At 35.4% G+C, this 13,442-nt stretch overlaps 1 non-coding gene across 1 annotated transcript; it reads left to right on the top strand.

The window, feature by feature from the left end:
• Positions 1-1,440: 1,440 nt before the first annotated feature.
• On the top strand, positions 1,441-1,577 carry LOC130847239 (small nucleolar RNA SNORA2/SNORA34 family). The gene has a single exon (XR_009052023.1). It is a non-coding gene; the product is annotated as a small nucleolar RNA SNORA2/SNORA34 family (small nucleolar RNA).
• The last annotated feature ends 11,865 nt before the right edge of the window (positions 1,578-13,442 follow it).

Raw genomic sequence — 13,442 nt, 5'->3', positions numbered from 1 at the left:
CATTGTTCATAATGCCGTAGCAAATTTGTTTGAAATTATCAATTAAACAGACAATAGCCTACAAATATTTAAAATAATCCAATAAGAAATGTAGGTTGGATCAGCAAACAAGGAAGACTCTAAGAATGAGAAATTTATTAAAGAACAACCTTCCCCACCCCTGAAAAGAACATTTGTACCCACCCTGGAGGCTCTGGAGAAATCCATCTAAATTTTACAGAAGAATGCATTTCCATGTTACATAAATTATTCTTTAACATAGGAAGAATGGTTTAAAAAAACTGCTAATTCATTTTGCAAAGCAAATGCAGTTCTGATTTCAAACCCTGATACAGAACTCTTTTAAAAGGAAACAGGGTCCAATATCATTTTAAGTACAGTCCCAGCAAACAGTGTTCTGTAGCACGTCAAGAAACTAAAATACCATGACCACAAAGGGTTTCTCCAGCAATGCAAGGAAAGTTCAGCACAAGGGTATCTATTAATACAACACGTCAGATCAATAGATTAAATAATATGAACCATATGATGATCCAAATGGTTGCCAAAAAATGCATTTCAATAGATGTCAAAACATTTTAAAAAATAGGAATAGAATGACACTTCCTTAACATAATAAGGATCTATTTAAAACCAAGCCAGTATCCTTTTTAATGGAAAAACATTAGCGATTTTCCCACTAGAAAAGGGAACAAAATAAATAAGCTCTCTCTCACCATTATTATTTAATATTAAATTGATAACTCTGGCTGATGTAATAAGACATGAAAAAGAAACCATCTAAATAGTTATTAGAAAGATAAAAAACTTCACTCACAGATGATATGATTGTATCCTTTAGAAATCTGATGTTCTCATCTCAATTACCATTAACAGTAATATAAAAGTTCAATAACTGGCTATATATGAATACATGGTAAATATTTTAAAAATGAATAACTTTCTTAAATAAATGCAATAACAAGAAAGGAAAAATTTTAAAACGAGATCCAAGTTATAACCAAATATAACTAATTGAATACTAAGACATAAGCATGGCAAACAAAAAAATTACAAAGTTTTCCTGGTAAGTGTAATAAAAAACTTGAATATTAGAAAAACATATTATATTTCTCAACAGAAAGTCTAAATACTCTAATTTTCTGACTTAATGATTCAAGATAATCTCAAAATAATACAAAAGAATTTCTTACAGAATTTGACAACATGCATTTAAAAATAATTTTTAGAAGAACAGGCAAAATAGCAAAGATTATCCTGAAAAAAGAGCATTGGTAATGGATAGCATATAAATAAATCATTAAAGAATAATAACTGAAATGATGTGGTACTAGAGCAAAATTGGATCTAAAACTTAACAAAACCAAAGGTACAAAAACAGACTTGATGATGTAAGAGACTGTAATATATGAAAAGAATGTCACAAAATGATAGGGAAGGTTGTCCCTGAATCAAGGCCAGCAGTTTGCTGAAGCTGTTGGTTTCAATCAGGAGCCTAAAGAAGTCTCTTTCTATGGTCTGTTGGCCATTTCAGAGCTTTGGAAATGTAATGGTCAATTTGTTAGAAAGAAACATCTCAGTCATTGGTGATAGATATGGGCTAATACTTACTTGTAGTTGATTAATACTGGGATTCCAAAATTTAGAGATCCCTGATTTAACTTGTTCATTAGAATTATACTGTTAAATCCACTTACTACAAAAAAAATTGCTGAGGATCCAAAAACAGTAGGATGATTCTGAACTGCGAGGTTTCTTTGAATATCATCCTTTTGTATGGTCAGGGCCCTGACTTGTATATTTTAGACTTCATTCAAATAGGAAACTTATATTTACTATTGGGCTGTAAAATTTTTTGAATTGTATATTGGATTGTGAAAGTGCATCTATATTACGGACATTGATTGAGAAAGTTACTTTCATAGTAAATATACTATTTAAATGCCAAAAAAAAAAAATGATAGGGAAGGGAAACACCATGCAATAAAGTAGTTGATGGTGGATAAGTAAAGAAATTAGTTTAGGTCTACACCTAAAAACAAATTCCAGATTTATGAGATCAATTGAAAAAAATATATAATTAAAATTATAACCAAGATAAAATGGTGTATTCATTCCATCTAAGAAATAATAACAGGCCAAGGGTAGAAGAAATAGAATAAATTACAAAGAGGAACAGTGGACAGATTAAGCCATATTAAAATATAAAAGTATGTACAAACTAAAAGAAACAGAATACACTAGATTTATATCAAATGGACTCTTAACTACTTTTTAAAATTTGACGTTCTTGAAAATCTAAAGAAAGATTGAATCCTTTCCAGTATACCTGAAGACATGCATACATTCACAGACATACACAGACACACAGGAACACACAAAAATTCATACTGACACAGGCAGACATACACATGCATAGATCCACACACCTAAGTGGTAGATATACTTGCACAGCGCTGGTGGACTCCCTAAGCCTCTCCTTGGTCCCAAGGTTAAGTATACCTCATCCAGACAGAGTAGAGTACATTAAAATATGTAAGAATACCCCAAAGCTAAAGAAATAAATGAGCAAAGGCACAACCAAACAACTCACTGAAAAGGAAATAGAAATAGAAAACGCAAGGACAAATGATCTAAAGGCATAAAATACGCTTCAATTTTTGTTCAGTAAATTATCAAACTGGTATGAAACTAAATTAAAAAAAAAAAACTAATGTTGATGAGATTTCGGGAAAATTGCCACATTGCTGTTCCTTTTTGAAAAGTAATATAAATACCTAACAAGAGTCCGAAAACATCAATACTTTTTGACCTAATTGCTCTTTTTTCTGGGAATTCATACTCATGAAATAAATTTTAGGAACAAAGTTCCTCAAAGATGTTCCTCACACAATTAGAATCCTCTAAATATTAAAAGAAAGGGCAGGGGGACAGCTAAACAATTTTGGGAATCAACATAATGGAACAAAGTACTGCCATTAAAATGAAAATGATGAAAATAAGATGATTATTATATGCTAAGTTAAAAAATGAAATAAAATTGTATAGTTTTCATTACAAAAATGGTGATAAATGATAAATTAATTTTTAAAAATTTCCCTTAATGTTTCACGTTAGTAGTTGTATTCTATGCTAAGCATGGAGAGGACATCATGATATTGAATATAATGGAATCTGAGAAAAGGAGAGATCTTAGAGAGCTTAGGGCTGCAACTCACATCCAGGACTCCTGACAATCTAATTGTGCACATGAGCTATTTGAGACAAGTATGGCCCTAGGAACTTCCGTGATGAACTCTAAGTTCCTTTTCCTCTCCCGCTTTCTTTTTTTCCTTCTTCTACTTTCCTTCAAGTGGGTGATTGTTATACTTCATGATTGTGATGCAAACTCACTTCTTCAGACTCATAAAGTATTCAAAATGTCTGTATCAGTGCTGGAATGCAAGGATATTTTAAAGTACTGTGATACATTCGAACTCAGATTGAGGGAGATAAAAGTCCTTACACCATGTAATGTAACTCTTCTCTAGAATGCAAGCTCCACATCTATCTTCTTCCACCATGGACTCTCTAGCATCTAGAACAGTATTTGGCACATAGTAACTACTCAATAAATGTCAGATTGTTAGAGAGATGGACAAAGAAGTACCCACCTAAGAAGCAAAGCGAAATAACCTTGAAAACCCTAAAACTCAGTAGATCATGGCTGTGGAGATCCACACAGAAGTCAAGAGGGGCAAACCAAAAGACTGTAGGACTGCTACAGCCCACGCTCAGTGCATGTGGCTGCAGAATTTTCCTCCATCTTTCTGCAAGGTGCATTAAAAGCTGGTGTACTAGGTTGAGATGGATAGACCAGTTAGAGAAGGGGCACAGTGACCCCCCACTAACTTAAATCTCAAAAGCAAAATATGCTTGATTAAACTGTAAATGTCCTTGATCTGTAGGGCCCTTTGGTAGAAACCTTTTCCAATTCCCAATGTATCTGGACCTTAGACCTCATCCAGATGCCTAGAATCAGGGGCTGGCATTGAGGGTGAGCCAAGAGGCAGTGAAAAGCGAGTTAATTGCAAGCCCAAGAATGAGTTGGGGAACTGTGTCTGCCCATGCCTACACATAGAGGCGGTGAAAGGATATGTCCACAAAGAAGTGAGCTTCCCTGCCAGATGACTGCCTTACCAGTAGTTATAACCTATACCTCATGGTAAATTAAATGTTCTGACTGGCCAATCAAACTTTCCGAAACATAAAATTTCTCTATGTCTGAGATCAAAAGAACTGAAATAGGTCCTCCTCTTATAGATGTTATCTGCAAACCCAGGCCTGCTTCCAAAGAGTAAGTAAAGCAAGAAAAATCATCAGATTGTTACTTTTACCAAGGAAAAAGAATGAATCAAATCAGATATAGAATCTGTACAGATGTTCCCCTATGAAACAGATGGAGAAATATTAATATAAAATTTGTATTTTCCATGAGATTAGAGAATATATTGCATATGAAAAGGTAATCCTCTGAGATAAGACAATTTTACTTTAAGATGAAAACCATGATTACAAAATTTTAAAATGTAGTAGGGGCAGTGAAGAGCATATTAAACATTGAAGAAAATTAAATTAATAATTTAAATTGTCTGTTGAAAAAAAGAAAATCTCCTAGAATTCATAGAGGAACATAGTGAGATGAAAGATGAGCAAAAGCATCAGAGTAAATCTAAAAGTGACAATAACAGTGTGAGGGAAAAGCAACCACCAGAGCAAGTAAAATTAATTAAAAGAATCTGCATCACAGTACATCCTGGTAAAATTTCCAAATGTCAAACATAGTAAAGGAGTCAAGGATTAATAGGCTTTGAATTTTAAAAAAAGAATCAACCAAATAAAAACAAGAGAGTGTATGTAACTTCTGAAAAAGTAGGAAAAAAGGAAGTGGAAAATGTGAATATAACCAAAGACTGGAAAAGAATATAAGAAACAACATAAGATACAGTGACAAAATCAAGAAGAAAGATATTAGTCATCACAATAAGTATATACAGATCAAACTTCTCCATCAAAAGACGATTGTCATACTGAGTCTAAAAGCAAACTCCCCTTAAACAAAAATGATAATGTTTAAAATAGAGGAATAGGTAAAAAGATATAAGGCAACTGTTAATCTGCAAAAGTAATACAGGGACAATATTAACATAAACAGTTGAATTCAAGCCAAAATTTCAAATGGGATAGAGCTACTTTTTGATAAAAGTAAAATCCACATTTATGATGTCATGAAATTTAGGCACTAAATAACAAAGCATTAGAATATACAAAGCAAACAATAATCATGAGATGCTTTAAAAACACTACTCTATCCATGCTTTTGCTTCTGATAATGATGGAGTGACGGGAAACAGACTATCCCTCCTGTCATAAACATCAAGGAAAGTGAACAGAATATATAAAATCCAATAAAAAATTAACAGCCATGTAATTAACGGCCAGGAAAATACAATCAATAATGAGGAGAGAAGAAGGACTTTCACCACTACTCAGAAGTAATAAGTTCATTCCTTCCTGTCATGCCAATAGAGGCCATTTGGGGAGCAGTAACAAGGCATTCCTGACTCTTCCAACCAGGAAAGTATCAGTGGAGGCCTAGTGGGAAGCAGGAATTACCATGCAGCCCAACAGAAATGAAGAGTGCCGCACCTTGGGTGTCAGTGACACTGACAATGACATATAAATAAGGGAGGGTTAAAGGACACAGAGGGAAGTAAGGTTTTGAACTGGTAAAACAAGAATACCAGTACACTCTGATAAGTAATGCATATATAATACCTATACATATCTAAGTAATACTAAGAGCAACCACTAAAAGATCTATCAAAAGATATACACTATTGATAAGTCAAAATGGAAGTCTAAAAATGTTCAAGTTAGCCACAGATGGTAAGAAAGCAAAAACAGATAAATGAAAAACAGAGAGAACAAATAGAAAACAAAAAATTAAATGGGAGAGTTAACCCTTAATATCTCAAAAATTCCATTAAATATAAACAGTCTAAATACACCAATTAAGAAACAGATATTGGGAATTCCCTGGTGGTCCAGTAGTTAGTATTCCACACTCTCACTGCTGAGGGCCTGGGCTCAATCCCTGGTTGGGGAAGTAAAATCCCACAAGACATGCAGTGCAGTGAAGAGGAAGAAGAAGAAGAAGGAGGAGAAGGAGGAGGAGAAGGAGGAGGAGAAAAAGGAGGAGAAGAAGAGGAAGAGGAGGAGGAGGAGGAAGAGGAAGGAGAAATATGGGCAAACTACAAGAAACTCAGTTCAAATATAATGATGTGGACAAGCTGAAAGTAAAAGTATGTAAAAAGATACAATTGTGCAAACATTAATCAAAAGGGAACAGGAATGGCTATATTAATATCAAGTACAGTAGACTTTGGAGGAATAAAAATTATCAAAGCCAGAGAGAGATGTTATATAATGATAAAAAAATTAATCCACAAAGAAGACACAGTAATCCTTAATATGTATGCACCAAAATATACAGCTGCAAAATGTGAAATGAAAACTGCTCATATTTAAGGGAGAAATAGGAAAATCCACAATTATAACTGGAGACTTCCACACCCTCTCTCAACAATCAATAGAACAGAAAATCAGCAAGAATATAGAACTCCACAACACCATCAACCAATAGGATTTAATCAACATATATAGAACATTCTACTCAACAAGAAAAGAACATAAATTCTGTTGAAGTTCCCACAGAACATATGGGCCATATTTGGGGTCATAAAAGAAAAATCAACAAATTTAATAGAATTGGAATAATAGTGTGCTCTCCAACCACATGGAATCAAACTAGAAATCAGTAACAGAGAGATAACAGGAAAAATCTTCAAACATTTAAAAATTAAACAATACTAAATGACTTCTTAATAATCCATGGGTCAGAGAGGAAATCTCAAGAGAAATTTAAAAATACATTGAAGTGAATGAAAGTAAAAACACAACATATCAAAATTTGTGAGACATAGCTACAGAAGTGTTGAGAGAAATTTATAACACTAAATATATACATTAGGAAAGAGGAAGTCTCAAATCAATAATTTAAGCCCCCACATCAAGAAACTAGGAAAAGAGAAAAAATAATGACAAAGGAAGAAGGGAGGAAATAAATATAAAAACAGCAATCAATGAGATTTTAAAATGAAAAACAATAAAGAAAATAAATGATACAGAGTTTACTCTTTAAAAAAGATCGATAAAATTGAGAAAATTGTAGCAATACTAATGAGAGAGAGAGAGACGTTTACCACATTGGCAATCAAACAAGAGGAATCACTACAGACTCTGAAGACATCAAAAGGAAAACATGGGAATACTAAAAACAACTCTACAAACATGCACTCAAAAATATAGAAGAAGTGGACTAAACTCCTTGAAAAACACAAACTACAACTCACCAAATAGTAAATAGATAAGTTTAATATCCCTATAACTTATAACAAATTACATTTGTAATTTAAAAATTCCTCCCAAAGAAATCATCAGATCCAAAGAATTCCACTAGAGAATCCTATCAAACATATAAAGAAGATGTAACAAGAATTCAACACAATCTTTCCAAAAATAAAAAAGAGGGGAACACATCAAGTGCATTTTAAGAAGGTAGTATTAGTCTTCTACCAAAGCCAGACAAATACTGTATAAAAAAGATACCACATACCAATATTCCTTATTGATATAGACATAAAAATCCTTAAACTATAATAACAAATAGAATTCAGCAATGTATTGAAAGAATTATACACCATGACCAGGAAGAATTTATTTCAGGGATGCAAGGCTGATTTAATAACCAAAAGTCAATCAATGTGACCCATGATATTAATGGGCTAAAGAATAAAATTACATGATCACATTAAGTGATGCCAAAAAAAAAAAAAAGCATTTGACAAAATTCAATACCCATTTATGACTTAAATTTTCAGAAAATTAGGAATAGAGGGGAATTTCCTCAGCTTGACAAAGTGCTTCTACGAATAAATCTGCTGTTAATGTTATGTTTAATGGTGAAAGACAATGCCTTTTGCCTAAGACTTGGAAAAAAGGGAAGAATGTCTGCTATGTCAAACTCAGCTGTATTTCTATACATTAGCAATGAACATCAAAATTTTAAATGTGATACCACTTAAAATTGCTCAACACAAAATGAAATACTTAGGTATAAATGTGACAAAACATATACAAGATTTGAAATCTTGAAAATTGTAAAATGCTGATGAAACATTTCAAAGAAGATCTAAATAAGACATATCATGTTCATGTTTTGGAAGACTCAACACAGTAAAATATTAATTCTTCTCAAATTGATGTATAGATTTAATGCAATTTTAAAAAATTAATTTATTTATTTTATTGGCTTGCTGGGTCTTTTTTTTTTTTGCTGTGTGCAGGCTTTCTTTTTAGTTGTGGCGAGCGGTGGCTCCTCTTCATTGTGGTGCGTGGGCTCCTCAGTGCTGTGGCTTCTCTTGTTGCAGAGCACGGGCTCTAGGCCTGTGGGTTTCAGTAATTGTAGCACATGGGCTCAATAGTTGTGGCTCACAGGCTCTAAAGCACAGGCTCAATAGTTGTGGTGCATAGGCTTACTTGCTCTGTGGCAGGTGGGATCTTCCTGGAGCAGGGATCGAACCCGTGTCCCCTGCATTGGCAGGTGGATTTTCAACCACTGCGCCACCTAGGAAGCCCAATGCAATTTCTAACAAAATATTAACAAGATTTTTTGTATATACATGCAAGATTTTTAAAAATCTTGCAAAGAAATTAGAATAGCTAAAACAATTTTTTTAAAAATAAAGTGGGAGGAATCAATCTGTCTGATTTCAAGACTTATATAGCTGTGGTAATCAAGACCTATATCAGACAAGGGACTTGTATCAAGAATATATAAAGGGGAGAAAGATGGCGGTGAAGTAGAAGGACATGGAATGCATCCCTCTCCATAGATACATCAGGAATACATCAAAAGATGCAATAATTCCTGCAGAGAACCAGCTGAACACCAGCAGAAGACCTCGGACACCAGAAAGAACAGCAAAGATCCCGACATAACTGGGAAGGACAGAGGGGGGAAAAAGGAGAAAGAGGAGGAGAAGGAAGGAAAGGGACAGGTACCACACCCTGGGGCGGGAGGAGCTGAAACAGAGGAGAGATTGCCGAATTCGGGGAAACATCCCTTATCTGACTGGGAAACCCCTTCTCCAATGGGGAATTTCCCTGGGTTAGAAGGGAGACATTTGGAACTGCTCAAAGAGGGTGAAGCAGCTGAGCTGTGGCAGACAGGAAAGAGTGAGAAACACATGGAAGGTCTGCACCACAATTCAGCTTGTCTGGACTGAGACATGGGTTCACAGCTGAACAAGGGGTCTGGGAGCTGGGACGTGGGAACTGGAGAACTGGTTCAGGGTGAGAAACATTGTTGGCAGTGGGGAGATGGACTGAGGGGACAGAAGGGAAGAAATCCGTAGTGGAGAGTGCCTACCATGGGAAGCTGGGCAGCCATGGTGGTGGCTCGATACTGCTGACTCACAAGCAGGGGGGAGGAGCCATGGGTGTAGTCCCTCTCTTGGTGTCTGTGACGGACAAAGGAAGACCCCCTCTGGGCCTGGCTATCACAGTCAGGGATAACAAAGGCCCCTGAGCGGGGCTGGCCTAGAGTGCCTGCAGCTAAGAGCCAAAAGTCCGCAGAGTGGCCCAGCTCTGGAGACATTCTGTTTACACCTGAGCCACCAGCTTCCCTCTGCAATAGGCACCATCATCACCACCCAGGCTCCCATGACACAGGCAGGACGCTACTGCTCACTCACTCCCAGGGGAAGGAGCCATTATTGTACCCTCTCTCTCCCCACACACTGGAGCAAGGACACTTACGGCTGAGACCCCAAGGAAACAGAAATATTATTAATTCTATTGATCTGGTCCATTCCGGGGTCAGTTCCAGCCTTTCTTTTTGTAATTAATTATGATCTTAGTCCTAAGGGATATGCACATTTTATAACGTATTTTTTATTCTATTCTTCTTCTATTTTTATTTTTAGCCTTTTTATATATTTCTATTTCTAGCTAAATTTTTTGTACTGCTGACGTTATCTCTCCTACCTTCCTTCCTTCTCTTTTATACATTTCTAATTTTTTTCTTTTTCTTTTCATATTTCCAGTCACACTACGCTCTTCACACAGGGCTCTGTTGCCCTGTCTTCTATCCTTTTTTTTATTTCATTTTATTTTAATATACTTATAATCAACATTATCAGTCTGCTCTGTTTCCTTGCTTTATCCTTCAGATGACACACTGCTTTGGTTTTTATTATTAGGTTTTGTCTTTATCTTAGTTCTAATTATAATTGTCTGATTTTGTTTTGGGAATCTTCGGTCTGTCAGTTGTACTCTTGCTCTTTATTGTATTTGATCCTAGCTCTCAAAATTTCCCTGGATATGTGTTTGTGTGTGTGTGCTTTTTTTTTTTAATTAATTATGATCTTAGTCATAAGCGATCAACTTATAACTTATTTTTAAAATTCTTTTCTGCTATTTTTCTTCTATTTTTCTTTTTAGACTCTTTATATATTTCTATTTCTAGCTAAGTTTTTTGTAGTGCTGACTTTATCTCTCCTACCTTCTTTCCTTCTCTTTTATACATTTCTATTTTTTTCTCTTTTCCTTTTCTTTTCATGTTTCCAGTCACACTACATTCTTCTGTTGCCCTGTCTTCTATCCCTTTTTAGCTTATTTTATCTTAATATACCTATAATCAATATTATCAGTCTGCTCTGTTTCCTTGCTTTATTCTCCAGATGACACACTGTTTTGGTTTTTATTATTAGGTTTTGTCTTTATCTTAGTTCTAATTATAATTGTCTGATTTTGTTTTGGGAATCTTCAGTCTGTCTGGTTGTACTCTTTCTCTTTATTATATTTGCTCCTAGCTTTCAAAATTTCCCTGGATTTGTGTCCATGCGTGTATATGTTGGGGGGGGGGGTTTGGTTTTGAATTTTTGTTTTCTCTTTGATTGTCTGATTGCATACTGGGGTTCTTCAGTCAGATCTTTTTTGCCTTATGTTCTATTGGAATCGGTATTTGTGTGTCTTGTGCATGTATGTGTTTCCTTGATTTAGTATTTGTTTGACTCAACACTCCGCCATTAGTCTGGGGCTTGAACAGTCTTTTTTAAACCCCTTTATTGCTGGGACAAACAACCTCTGAAGTCTGGACTACTCGATCAGAAGTCAAGTAGGAGGCTCTGGGGAGGGAGCACAGAAGCCAGGATGCTAGACTACTAGGGAGTCCTCAGCCACAAGGAAGATTAATTGCAGAGAACTCTCATGGAGCCCTGTATTAGAGTCTAAGACCCAGCTTCATCCGACTGTCTGTAACTGCCAGTGCTGGATACATCACACCAAACTACAAACAAGACAGGAACACAAACCCACCCATCAGCACATAGACTACCTAAAGCCACGTTAACATCACAGATACCCTAAAACACACCTCCTGACACGGCCCTGCTCATCAGAGAGAAAAGACACAGAGCCACACACTGGAAAGCAGGCACCAGACCCTCCCACCAGGAAGCCTATTCAAGACACTGGACAAACACCACCACAGGGGGTAGAGAGCAGAAACAAGATGAATTACTACTAGGCAGCATAGGAAAAGGAGACACAAAATCCTATAAATTAGACAAAATGAGAAAACAAAGAAACACCTTGCAGGCAAAGGAGCAAGAAAAAAACCCACAAGACCAAATAAATGAAGAGGAAATAGGAAAATTGCCTGAAAAAGAATTCAGAGCAATGATAGTAAAGATGATCCAAAATCTCGAAAACAAAATAGAGAAGATACAAGAAACAGTTAATAAGGACTTAGAAGAACTAAAGAGCAAACACACAGTAATAGACAACAAAATAACTAAAATTAAAAATACTCTAGATGGTATAAACAGTAGAATAACTGAGGCAGAAGAATGAATAAGCGAATTGGAAGATAGAATGGGGAAAATAACTGCCACAGAGCAGGAAGAAGGAAAAGGAATAAAAAGAATGGAAGACAGTCTCAGAGACAGATTCTTAGAAAGGTATAACCTTCCAAGACTGAATCAGGAAGAAATACAAAATATGAACAGAGCAATCATAAGTAATGAAATTGAAACTGATTAAAAGTCTCCCAACAAACAAAAGTCCAGGACCAGATGGATTCACAAGTGAATTTTATCAAACAATTAGAGAAGAGCTAATACCCATCCTTCTCAATCTATTCCAAAAAATTGCAGAGGAAGGAACACTAGCAAACTCATTTTATGAGGCCACCATCAACCTGATACCAAAACCAGACAAAGATGTCACAAAAAAAGAAAATTACAGACCAACATCAGTGATGAATTTAGATGCAAAAATCCTCAACAAAATACTAGCTAACAGAATCCAACAACACATTAAAAGGATCATACACCATGATCAAGTGGGGTTTATCCCTGGAATGCAAGGATTCTTCAATATACGCAAATCAATTAATGTGATACATATGTTAACAAACTGAAGGATAAAAACCACATGATCCTCTCAATAGATGCAGAAAAAGCTTTTGACAAAATTCAACACCCATTTATGATAAAAACTCTCCAGAAGGTGGGCATAGAGGGAACCTACCTCAACATAATAAAGGCCATATATGACAAACCCACAGCAAACATCATTCTCAATGGTGAAACACTGGAAGCATTCCCTCTAAGATCAGGAACAAGACAAGGATGTCCACTCTCACCACTACTATTCAACATAGTTTTGGAAGTCCTTGCCACAGCAATCAGAGAAGAAAAAGAAATAAAAGGAATCCAAATTGGAAAAGATGAAGTAAAACTGTCACTGTTCACAGATGACATGATACTATACATAGAAAATCCTAAAGATGCCACCAGAAAACTACTTGAGCTAATCAATGAATTCGGTAAAGTTGCAGGATATAAAATTAACACACAGAAATCTCTTGCATTTCTATACACTAACAATGAATGATCAGAAAGAGAAATTAAGGAAACAATCCCATTCACCATTGCAACAAAAAGAATAAAATACCTGGGAATAAACCTAACCAAGGAGGTAAAAGATCTGTACTCAGAAAACTATAAGATACTAATGAAAGAAATCAAAGATGACACAAATAGATGGAGGGCCAGACCACGTTCTTGGATTGGAAGAATCAACATTGTGAAAATGACTATCTGACCGAAAGCAATTTACAGATTCAATGCAATCCCGATCAAATTACCAATGGCATTTTTCACATAACTAGAACAAGAAATTTTACAATTTACATGGAAACACAAAAGACCCCGAAGAGCCAAAGCAATCTTGAGAAGGAAAGATGGAGTTGGTGGAATCAGGCTTCCTGACTT

The sequence above is a fragment of the Hippopotamus amphibius genome, chromosome 2 (assembly GCF_030028045.1).
Source record: "Hippopotamus amphibius kiboko isolate mHipAmp2 chromosome 2, mHipAmp2.hap2, whole genome shotgun sequence".
Classification (NCBI taxonomy): domain Eukaryota; kingdom Metazoa; phylum Chordata; class Mammalia; order Artiodactyla; family Hippopotamidae; genus Hippopotamus; species Hippopotamus amphibius.
Note: the sequence above shows the minus strand (reverse complement) of the source record. Positions and strands in the feature narration are given on the sequence as shown.